Here is an 11,484-nt window from a genome sequence, read left to right as displayed (position 1 = left end):
CCAGGCCAGGCCTTGAGATGGGGTCTCACGGCCCCTTCCCAGCACGCAGGCCGTCTTTCTCAGAAGGCCCGGAAGTCTCATTCCAAATTTGGGAGACAAAGGACTGGAAAAAGTATAAATAAAGAGAGTTTCCTCCATATTGGGGGGCCAGAATTTGAAAGACACATTTTTCTCTGGGCCTGCACAGAATTTAATAATAAAATGTAATTCCTGTGGTCATCGCTGCAGTTCAGCCTCTGCTTCGGCGGGGTGCTGTAACTGTAGTCAGCTGGCCAGCTTAATAAAGGCTCTTAAATTTAAATTCTGAGTTGGTGGTCTATCTCACTGAGTGAACCCATAACACCCCCTCCACCGCTGCCCTACCCCCTGCCCTTGCCCTAAATTTAAATTCTGAGTTGGTGGTCTATCTCACTGAGTGAACCCATAACACCCCCTCCACCGCTGCCCTACCCCCTCCGCCATTGCCCTAACCCCTTCCACCGCTGCCTTACCTCCCTCCACTGCTGCCCTACCCCCCTCCACCGTTGCCCTACCCCCTCAGCCACTGCCTAGGGCTTCAGGGGACATAAAATGAATCAATATTTTACAAAAAACTTAGAACAGAGCCTAGCTCACAGCAAGCACATAGTAAATGTTACCCATGCCTCTTGTGATTTACACAGAAAAACCAACTTCTACCCAAGGCCATGGTGTTAAGTGTTGTTAGGACAGGACTTTAGTATAAGTCCAGCAACTACTTTTTAAAGGACCCTTAAGCTCTCCGATGTCCTGAAAAGGTTGCAGTGTGAGTCACTGAAATGATCAGAATGGTTTCCCAGAGCAGACTCAAGACCCAAGTGACAGAGCAGGGACGCCCAGCCCTGCGGAGAGGTTTCACACATGTGCCCTGCAAGTAAGCCAGGAGCAGTGCGTTTCATGGACCTTCCTGCCAGGCCTGCCTGAACACACAACCACCTGACAGCAAATCCTTCCACGGAAAGAGCAAAAACAAAGTCAGTGACAACAAGTCATGAGAAAGCCTACATAACTAATGAAATCGGCTTAACTTTTATCAGGAAGGTAAGGTGTACCTGTGTCAAAAATGTAACGACAGCCCGACCTATGAACCAGGAGGTTGTGGTTTGATTCCCCGTCAGGGCACATGCCCGAATTGTAGGCTCAATCCCGAGTTGGGGGCGAGCAGGAGGCAGCCAGTCAATGATTCTCATCATTGACGTTTCTATCTTTCTCTCTCTCCCTTCCTCTCTGAAATCAATAAGAATATATTTTTAAAAGAAATGGAATGAGCATGCCTCCTCGCTGCCACTCAGCTGTCCGGCCACCCACCTGCGGCGGCGGCAGCGGCGGCCCCGGCAGCACCTGGCAGGACAGTCTTAGAGGCAGTCTTCGAGGAAGTCCTCCTGGCAGATGTTTGGACAGGGGCGATTCTGCTCATCTGACCGTAACGAAGAGGCCTGAGTTGGGTGTTACCTTAACTAAGCTCCACTGCTGGTCACTTACACAATTTCCAAAATGTGTGTTCATGGACGCAGATACCCTGGTCCTCGCAAATATTGATGATCTTTTTGAGAGAGAAGAATTGTCGGCGGCTCCAGCCCCGGCCTGCCTGACGGTTTCGATCCCAGAGTCTTTGTGTGTCAGCCTTCAGTGTAAGCGTACAGCCAGCTGCCGTGGCTGCTTCCGAGCAGGTAGCTTTGATGGTGGGGACCAGGGTTTCCCGGACATGTGTTTTAGCAGCTGGGCAACAACAGCTACCAGACAACACCTGCCATGTATTCACAACCTAGGCAGCATTTCTGTATGCTCCTACCTCCCAGCATTTAAAGCGCTTGGTGCAAATGCCAAAGTTGTGCATTTCCTGGGACGAATCAAACCGTGGAATTATACCTATGATCCTAAAACAAAAAGTGCCAAAAGTGAGTCCCATGAGCCCACCATGACTCACCCTGAGTCCCTCAGCCTGGGTGGGGCACCTTCACCACCAGCGCTCAGCTCTGCCTCAGCGCCTGGCCTCGTCTCAGACCCCCACCCGCACCTCAGGGTGGAAGATGTCTCAGAGCCGTGTCACATTGTCCCCCGGGGAGACCCCGGCTACGGCACAGCCTCTTGTATCCTCAGAAAAACGGAAGGAGAGCTGGGAACAGGGCCAGGCTGATGACATGGGAGCAGATTCCTTTGCCAACATCAAGAGGAAACTTGCCGCTTACCTCCAATGGAAACACTGCACTTTTCCATGGACACATCCCCTCCACAGGCACTTTTTCCTCATACTTATTATCTAGAGCTGGGTCTGTTACAGTTGCTAGAGGCTTTCACTACAATTCATCAGATAAGGGTTTTTGTAGGACAAGTGACAACTGAGCAGAAGTGATGAGGTCGCAGTTGTTATACGGACAATGGCCTGTTTTTCAAACCTGGGCTTACTCAGCTGATGCTTCAGAAATTCTGTTATGCTGTTGCCAATGTACTGGTGAGGGAAACAAACTGTTAAGATGGCTGTATCGGCTCTTAAAGTGGGCGGAGCCAGGGCCAGACAGTCCCCTGCAGAGCGGGCCTCGTCTCTGCCTCCGGCTTACGTTGCGCCTTCGTAGGCACGCATTTCAGAATTGTCCAGGGCTGCCCGCGCGATCACGGCTCTGCTTTGAGGGGACGACAGCCTGTGGCACTGCCGAGGGATTTGTCAACCCATCAACACACGGCATTAACCACCTTCTTCCCTCGCTTTAGTGTCTGAAGATGCCCCAGTTTTCCATGTACAGGAGGCAGCATGCTAAATGCTCCTATTCAATTCTGTATTTCTGAAAACAGCAGTAGCACCTTACATGAAAAACAGACTTTTTACCATGAAAAAAGAAAAGGAAAGAAATGGAACGACATAACAAAAAGAGAGAGAGAGAGAGAGAGAGAGAGAGAGAGCGCGCCCTGGCCTGTGCTGCTAAGTGGTTAGAGCATCGACCTACACACTGAAGGGTCTTGGGTTCAATTCCTGGTCAAGGGCATGTACCTGGGTTGCAGGTTCGAACCCTGGTCCCCATGGGGGCATATGCAGGAGGCAACCAATCCATGTGTCTCTCACATTGATGCTCTCTCTCCCCCCTTTTCTCCCTCTTTTACTCTCTCTAAAAATCAGTGGAAAAAATATCCTTGGGTGAGGATTAACAAACAAACAAATGTAACAACTGACCCTTAATTCATGGGTCTATAGGTGACACGCACTGAAAATGAAGCTGGCATCTATATACTAGTATATAAAAGGCTAATATGCAAAGTGTCCCCTCAGGAGTTCGACCGGGAGACCAGGAGTTCAATCACTCGCTATGACGTGCATTGACCACCAGGGGGCGGCACAGAACATGGTGGGCAACCAGCAGCGGTGGTGGGGTGCTGATGGAGTGAGAGAAAGAGGAGGCGGGGAGGTGGGGAGACAGGGAACCGGATTAGTCCTGATCGCTGGCCAGGCCTAGGGACCCTACCCGTGTACGAACTTTGTGCACCAGGCCTCTAGTCTCTACATAACAGACAAGTACTGAAAACAGGGAGAAAGAATGGCAAGGCTCATGAAAATCAATGCTGCCCTGAGCTGAGCCTGGAGGCGTGCCTTTACCTCACTCAGAAGCGGGAGCTGACCTGGGGCCACGCCGGAACAAAGGTTTGCAGGGGCTTTGGTAATTGAAAAAGAGATGGATAGCCATAACGAAAGCCACGCCATTAATAAAAAAGGGATCAATGACACAGACAAATATGCTTACAGATCATTGCCTCAACCTGAGGCCCAAAGAGGCCAGACGCATCACTGCTTTCACAGTTATTTATAGATCAGAGTCTTCATGTGATAAACAGTTGGTTTGTAACCTAAAAACACTGAAAAATCACAACATATAACTATGACTTTCTGTCACGTGGCGGACAAGGTCGGGTGCTGAGCCTGCCCGACAGCTCTGCCTGACAAACAGCAGGCCTGGGCCCTGGGGACAAGCTCAGCCAAGGGCGAGGGCCCCCGAAGCCGCTCCCACGGAAACGTCCCTCCCGGGTCTCACCTGACGGTCGAGCTGCCGCAGGTGAGCGCTGTCCCAGCTCCGCCAGGACCTCGCAGCTCTTGGCTCAGCTGCTCCACAGATGATCACGTTCCGGAAGGAACAGACTGGGTGCAGTGGCCCTGGGGCATAAGTCAGGCGAGTCAGCAGGGACAGACTCCGGGCTCCTCCCTTGGTGAGGCAGATGCAGGGTCTGGCTGGGAGCCGGTGATCCCAGACTGCCCAGCAGAGAAGCGTAACTGGGAGTAGGCTGACTGCCCGGGACGCAGGGGACTGTCTCAGCAAAGGAGGGCTGGTCAAGCAGAAGAGGGGAGAGTGCTCCAGCCAGCGGGTGGGCAGAGGACAGCCCGGAGCATGAGACTCGTCTCTCCTGCCCACCGGGTCCTGCAGAGGGGGACAGGCTAAAACTGTAGGAAACGGGCCTCTGTGGTCCATCCTCAGCATAGTTAACTTTTCATGGAGAAAACTAACCGCATGCTGCCAGTCGGTTACCAAATTTCCCCCGGCAAACAGGATGTAGGGAGGAGGTGGGAGGGTATAAGAACAAAGAACTGTGTACATGACCAGCAGCACATCTTCCAGAAAGATCTGCCACAACTAGACAAAGGGAGGCGGAAGCAACTAGAAAAGGCCTCAGCCCATTTTTTTAAAATAACCCAATAGGTGACAATAAGACCTAGGTGATGTCCTGGGGGAAGAGGGACTGTTAACCCTATAGTACTCAGCCAATGAGGACCCGGAGAGGGGTTCTTGCACATGGGAAATAAATAGCCTGTGATAGCTGCTCCCTGTGCTGTGCAACTAGACACCGGATCTTGCAAGACCACACTCAAAGTCTCGTTTTCGCCACTTCGTGTCTCTCACAGAAATGAAGGTGAAGGGGTCTTGTGTACCAGACAAGGCTGCATACTTGCCTCTGCAGGTACAGGGAGCCACAGAAGAGTCTCAAGCCGGGGAATGGTGAGGAGAGGCCTGGGTGAGAGTGAGACCTCTGCTGGCGATGGGCTGGAGAGGACCCATGGGAGGGGCTGCCCAGGACTACGGTCAGAAGGGTGGGCCAAGAGACTGGGTAGCACCCAGGGGCTACCCAAATGTTCTCCATGAGGGTTGATGGGATGGATGTGTGGGAAGACACCTGGGTTGTGGCTCGGTGGCTGGCTGGCTGTGGGAACCACGCCAGAGTCGTCGGACAGTCAAGGGAACTCAGAGGGTAAAAGGCCTTGTTGATAGTACGCCAACAGCCAAGGCCACTCTGAACATGGGAATCTTAATCAGAATGTACAAAGCTAAGATACCATAAGCAGCTGCAAGGCCACAGCGACCTCACGGTGCACTGTGCTCTTCTATAATCCAAGTGATTGATGTCATTATTGAGTAGAGGCCTCCTTTGTCTCATGGTATAATACATGGTACTGACCAGCTAGAGGAGTGCACTGGAGAAGCTGAGGCATGCTCAGAGGGTGTAGCTCCTATGTGTGCAGGAGAAGCTGGAGAGGCTGCAGAAGCTGCTGAAGCAGAGAGCTCAGGCACCGCTACGATGGGAGGCGGTGCGTCTAGACTCTAGGGGCTGCGTGGGCTGCTCAGATAATAACTGTGGGTGCAGAGACTCTACTGCTGGTAGGAAGGATATGTATTTAGGTGTGCAGCTGCCTAAATGGGACCGCTGTGAAGGACTGTGGTGTCTGATGGCTACATGTCCACTGGCTTCTGCACTAAAGACTTTCTTATATACCCACAACCTCTCATGGCTTCTCCATCTAAGACCCAGCATCCAAGAAGGTCCAGTCCTTGGCAGAGGGGCTTGGACCCAACAGTTAGTGCAATGGGCAGGGTTTGAGAAGGAACCTGGTCACAATTGGCGTAGTCGAGCAGAATTCAGAAGAATCTATGGGCTCAGAGCAGCTGTAGCTGTTTTGACACTGCTGAAGGGGGCTGAGGAAGGGGGTTTAGGTGGCCTTGCAGCCTAGGGCCCCCCCACTCCATCCCCTATCACAGGGCGTCTCCATGCTGACCTTTCACCTAGCAAATGGGCAGAGGTGAAAACCCAGAGCCAAGTCTATGAAGAAGGGGTTGTGGGGAACAGGCTGTCACTCCCAATTTGAGTATGAGCTGGCACAGAAGTGGATTGGAAATTTGGAATTACCTGTTAATTAAAAATACAGATTATATACTTTCCCTAAGCAATTTCTAGGATGATAGCCTTGTGAAACACTGGCACGGTCCTGCAAAAACACACACACGCACACACAGAGGGATACTGGCTATCGCATGTTTTAATAGTGCAAAAATACATGTATTTATTTTTATTTTTTTGTTTTGTTAATTCTCACCTGAGGATATTTTTTTCATTGATTTTTAGACAGCATGGAAGGGAAGGAGGGAAATAGAGAGAGACAGAAACATCAATGATGAGAGAGAATCACCGATTGGCTGCCTCCTGCATGCCTCCCACCAGGGATCAAGCCCACAACCTGAATGGGCCCTGACCAGGAATCGAACCATGACCTCCTGGTTCAGAGGTTGATGCTCAACCACTGGCCATGATGGCCATATGTTGAATCTTAATCCCCAAGGTGATTGTGTCAGGAGGTGGGGACTTTGGAAGGTGACTAGGTCATGGGGGCAGTGCCATTGTGAATGTTGTTAGTGCCCAGGTAAAGGAGCCCAGGAAGCTCGCTCTCCCCTTCCACCGTGTGAGGACACAGTGAGGAAACACTGTCTATGAACTAGGATGGGGGTGCTCACCAGACAGGGGATCTGCCCAGGCCTTGATCTCAGATTTCAGCCTCCAGAAAGTGAGAAGTGAATTCTGCTGTGTAAGCCACACAATTTGTGGTGCCTGTTACAGCAGCCAGAACGGACTAAGACACTGAGTAAAGGCGACAATTTGCATTGTACATTATATTACTCTTAACAGAGCATCATGCTGTCATTTTTAAAGAGCCAGTAGACAGAGAGCCAAGATGGCGGCGTAAGGTACAGACCTGTGCGTGCTGCCTCCCACAACAACACCAAGACTACCAACTATAAGGCAAACAGCTATCATCCAGAACCATGGGAAAGCTGGCCCAGTGGAAGCTCTACAACTGGAAGGAAAGAAAGAAGAGCACTGCGATTGAGTAGGAGATGCAGAGGCACCAAGAACAGAGGTGTGGAGTCGCGCGCCAGGCGGGCTGCAACTGGATGCGTGGTTTTTTTCAATCAGAAGGGGTTACAAACTCCCGAATCCACTGAGCTTGTTTAGGGCAGGATTCTGAGGTCCCAGACCCCTACGGGGAGAGGCGGGATGGCCTTGCAGCAGGTTGGAGAGCAGAGAGCGAGGGTGGCTTTCTCGCGGAGCTGCTAGCTGGCACTCGGGGGACGCGGAGTTGCGGAGATGCCATTGCCCTTTGCTCCGCCCTGGTGATTCCCAGAGACCCCGCCCAAGCTGTGCCAGTGGCACAAAAGGAACCACCTGCGCTTTTGCAGCCCAACCCAACAAACTGCAGATTTCAACTCCTCGCATACATAAGGGACACACTCAAGAAGCAGAATCAGGTTCAGAGGAAGCCAGAGCTGGACCCGGCTGGTAGGACGCTGGGTGACGGCAGACAGGCAGTTTGTTCACTTAGTAAAAAAGAAAATCCAAGCAAGCATACCAGATATTAAGCCACCAGGAACGCCTGGAGGTTTTGTCCAGCAAGGAGCAGCCCAACAAAAGACAGAATGCCAAACTTTGTGTTGACCAGCACCTGCAGACGGAGCTCAGAAACTTCCAGCATCAGCGATACGCAAGGGAGCAGCAGGACAGACAGCGAGAAGAGCTTCTGACTTGCACCTTCACCCCCAACGTGGGATGCGGAGCCCCCCTGCAAGGCTGACACGGCCCCTGTGAGGCTGCAAAAGCCCCTGCGAGGCTGAGAGGGTCCCTGTGAGGCTGAGACGGCCCCTGTGAGGCTGAGACGGCCCCTGCGAGGCTGAGACGGCCCCTGTGAGGCTGAGACGGCCCCTGCGAGGCTGAGACTGCCCCTGCGAGGCTGAGATGGCCGCTGCGAGGCTGAGACGGCCCCTGAGAGGCTGAGACGGCCCCTGCGAGGCTGAGACGGCCCCTGTGAGGCTGAGACGGCCCCTGCGAGGCTGAGACTGCCCCTGCGAGGCTGAGATGGCCGCTGCGAGGCTGAGACGGCCCCTGAGAGGCTGAGACGGCCCCTGCGAGGCTGAGACGGCCCCTGTGAGGCTGAGACGGCCCCTGCGAGGCTGAGACTGCCCCTGCGAGGCTGAGATGGCCGCTGCGAGGCTGAGACGGCCCCTGAGAGGCTGAGACGGCCCCTGCGAGGCTGAGACGGCCCCTGTGAGGCTGAGACGGCCCCTGCGAGGCTGAGACTGCCCCTGCGAGGCTGAGATGGCCGCTGCGAGGCTGAGACGGCCCCTGAGAGGCTGAGACGGCCCCTGCGAGGCTGAGACGGCCCCTGTGAGGCTGAGACGGCCCCTGCGAGGCTGAGACTGCCCCTGCGAGGCTGAGATGGCCGCTGCGAGGCTGAGACGGCCCCTGAGAGGCTGAGACGGCCCCTGCGAGGCTGAGACGGCCCCTGTGAGGCTGAGACGGCCCCTGCGAGGCTGAGACTGCCCCTGCGAGGCTGAGATGGCCGCTGCGAGGCTGAGACGGCCCCTGAGAGGCTGAGACGGCCCCTGCGAGGCTGAGACGGCCCCTGTGAGGCTGAGACGGCCCCTGCGAGGCTGAGACTGCCCCTGCGAGGCTGAGATGGCCGCTGCGAGGCTGAGACGGCCCCTGAGAGGCTGAGACGGCCCCTGCGAGGCTGAGACGGCCCCTGTGAGGCTGAGACGGCCCCTGCGAGGCTGAGACTGCCCCTGCGAGGCTGAGATGGCCGCTGCGAGGCTGAGACGGCCCCTGAGAGGCTGAGACGGCCCCTGCGAGGCTGAGACGGCCCCTGTGAGGCTGAGACGGCCCCTGCGAGGCTGAGACTGCCCCTGCGAGGCTGAGATGGCCGCTGCGAGGCTGAGACGGCCCCTGAGAGGCTGAGACGGCCCCTGCGAGGCTGAGACGGCCCCTGTGAGGCTGAGACGGCCCCTGCGAGGCTGAGACTGCCCCTGCGAGGCTGAGATGGCCGCTGCGAGGCTGAGACGGCCCCTGAGAGGCTGAGACGGCCCCTGCGAGGCTGAGATGGCCCCTGTGAGGCTGCGACGGTCCCTGGGAAGCCGAGAAAAATACCACATGATCCCACTCATTTATGGATACTAAAGACCATTATAAACTGATGAACAAAAATAGATACAGAGGCAGAGCAGCATTGGACAGACTGTCAAACTACAGTGGGAAGCCGGGGGAGGGTTGGGAGGTTGGTAAGAGATTAACCGAAGGACTTGTATGCATGCATATAAGAATAACCAATGGACACAAAACACTGGGGGGTAAAGGAGGCCAGGGAATGTCAAGGGGGGGGGGAAGGAGACATATGTAATAGTCTTTGTAATACTTTAAGAAATAAAACAAAATTAAATTTAAAAAATAAAATAAAATAAAGAGCCAGTAGGCAAAGCCCCAACCAACAGTTTTTTCCAGGCTGGGGAACAAGTGTCTGTCCATCATTCTGACCCACCTGGGTCAGTCCTGCACGCAGCAGGGCGATCTTTTCCAAATGCAGATCCATTTAGGCTGCTGTCCCCCACACTCTTACCCACTTGTCCACTTAAAACACTGAGGCTCCCAGTGCTCCCAGAATAAACACAAAACCTAGTGAGAGTCACCAGACCTTTCACCCCTGGCCCTGCCCACCTCTCCAGCCATCTCTTGCATGCACAGACACAGGTAGGAACACACACACACACACACACACACACACACTCACACACACACACACAGGCTCATGCACACATGCATGTACACCAGCACTCTGGCCCTGCCACCTGCCTTGTTGCACACCTGTCAGCCCCTGTGTCATGAATGGACTGTTTCATGTTTGCAACCAGCCCTTTCACCAGGACCAGAGAAGCAGAACTTCCTGTCCACCAACTGCTCCGAATGCCTGGAGAGGGGGCCTGGGAAGGGCGCTGACATTCATTTACTGAGCAGCTACTGTGTACCAGACCCCTTCTAAGCACTCTGTGGGGAAAAATGGGCTTAATTCATTTGGTTCCTGTCAAATGGTGTGGCAGAAAGGGCCACTGACTCCCTCTTCCCAATTAGCACCAGAGAAATCATTGAATGGGAGAGAGGCATGGGCTCCAGGGTGTAACGACAGGAGGCAGACCCTGCAGAGAGAGGGAGGGGGCGGCGAGGGTGCTGAGTGTATGCAGCACTAGAGGAGTGGGCACAGATGGAGATGAGCTTTTGTTGTTGTTCATCCTCACCCAAAGATATTTTTTGCATTAATTTTTAGAAAGAATCAATGGATTCTTTGGGGAAGAGGAGAGACAGAGAAACATAGATGTGCAAGAGACACATTGTTTGGTTGCCTCTGGCACGCGCCCCAATGGGGCTGAGGATAGAGCTTGCAACAGAGGTATGTACCCTTGACCAGAATTGAATCTGAGATCTGTCAGTCCCCAGGCCAATGCTCTAACCACTGAGCACCAGCTAGGGCAGAAGATGAGCTTTGTCATCTTGCCTCTCCCTTGCACAGCCCTGCATACTGGTCCGCAGGCCCTCTGGGCAGAAATCAGCCATGGCCCCACCAGTCGGCATGAGATGGGAGGTACCAAGGATGCAGGGGCAGGCCAGTGCCCCAGGCACCCCCACCCGCCTCCTGCTCCAAGCCCACAGACTGCGGGCTGCAGCTGGGAGTTCCTTCCCCCGAGGCGCTTCTCTCCAGGAGCGCAGGAGACTGTGGTCCAGGCAGGTGGGCAGCGACCAGAGCTCTCCACACTGAAGCTCCTCCAGCCTACGGGGCTCCAAATACTCATCCCCAGAAATCAAGGTGCGGGCAGGGTGGGCTCCTCCGGGGGCTGCAAGAGAAAATCAGCCCGGTCTCTCCCAGCTGCTGGTGTGGCCAGCTATCCTCGGCTCCTTGGCTTGGAAACTGACACACACACACACCCCACGCTGTCCCCATCGCACGGCCTTCTGCCTGGGAGTGAGTCGTTTTCCCTCTTATAGGAACACCCTACTGCAGTTGGGGCCCCTAATCCAAGCCCTCCTTTGAGCTTGATTACATGTGCACAGGCCCTTTCCGGAATAAGGTCACGGTCACTGCTCCCACAGGCATGGCCTCGGGACGCTGGTTCACCGGTGCATGACTCTCCGCGGAGGAGTGAATGGTGGAGCGCCCCCTGGGGAAGCACCACACGGCACTCAGAGACAGGGAGGCCGGGCGTGAGTGGAAACGTCTCAGAACACAAGCTGAGCGCGAAGATCCCCATCAGTACACAGAGGAGCAACAGGCCAGTTTCCTAGGGCATGCTCTCACCCGGTAAAGCGCCCGGTGAAGACTCCCGCCCTGCGACCAGCACGGCC

At 54.5% G+C, this 11,484-nt stretch overlaps 1 pseudogene; it reads left to right on the top strand.

The window, feature by feature from the left end:
- LOC102756074 overlaps nt 1–2,428 on the top strand; it is a 64,275-nt pseudogene extending 61,847 nt beyond the window's left edge.
- Nucleotides 2,429–11,484: the final 9,056 nt, after the last annotated feature.

The sequence above is a fragment of the Myotis davidii genome, unplaced genomic scaffold, assembly GCF_000327345.1.
Source record: "Myotis davidii unplaced genomic scaffold, ASM32734v1 scaffold747, whole genome shotgun sequence".
NCBI lineage: Eukaryota > Metazoa > Chordata > Mammalia > Chiroptera > Vespertilionidae > Myotis > Myotis davidii.
Note: the sequence above shows the minus strand (reverse complement) of the source record. Positions and strands in the feature narration are given on the sequence as shown.